The sequence below is a fragment of the Penaeus monodon genome, chromosome 30 (genome assembly GCF_015228065.2).
Source record: "Penaeus monodon isolate SGIC_2016 chromosome 30, NSTDA_Pmon_1, whole genome shotgun sequence".
NCBI classification, from domain to species: Eukaryota; Metazoa; Arthropoda; class Malacostraca; order Decapoda; family Penaeidae; genus Penaeus; species Penaeus monodon.
The window spans coordinates 15,409,460-15,409,702 of NC_051415.1; positions in this window are offsets into that span (position 1 = coordinate 15,409,460).

Sequence of the window (243 nt, forward strand, 5' to 3'; positions counted from 1 at the left end):
ATACAATGTAACAACCTAACAAGCCATTATGCCCTTCAAAGGTTTGCCTCTCCTTTTGCCTCTCTTAAATTTCGTTTTACTTTTGCTATTGGTTGTACATAATTACTAGTACTTGTAAATATCATTTAGTTTACAATAGATGTCTTGTATATTCTATATTTTGCTAGATATTTTTCTGTTCTTATATTGTTTAACTAGTTTAGCTTTTACTCCTGTATTTTTTTGCACAGTAACGTTCTGTCG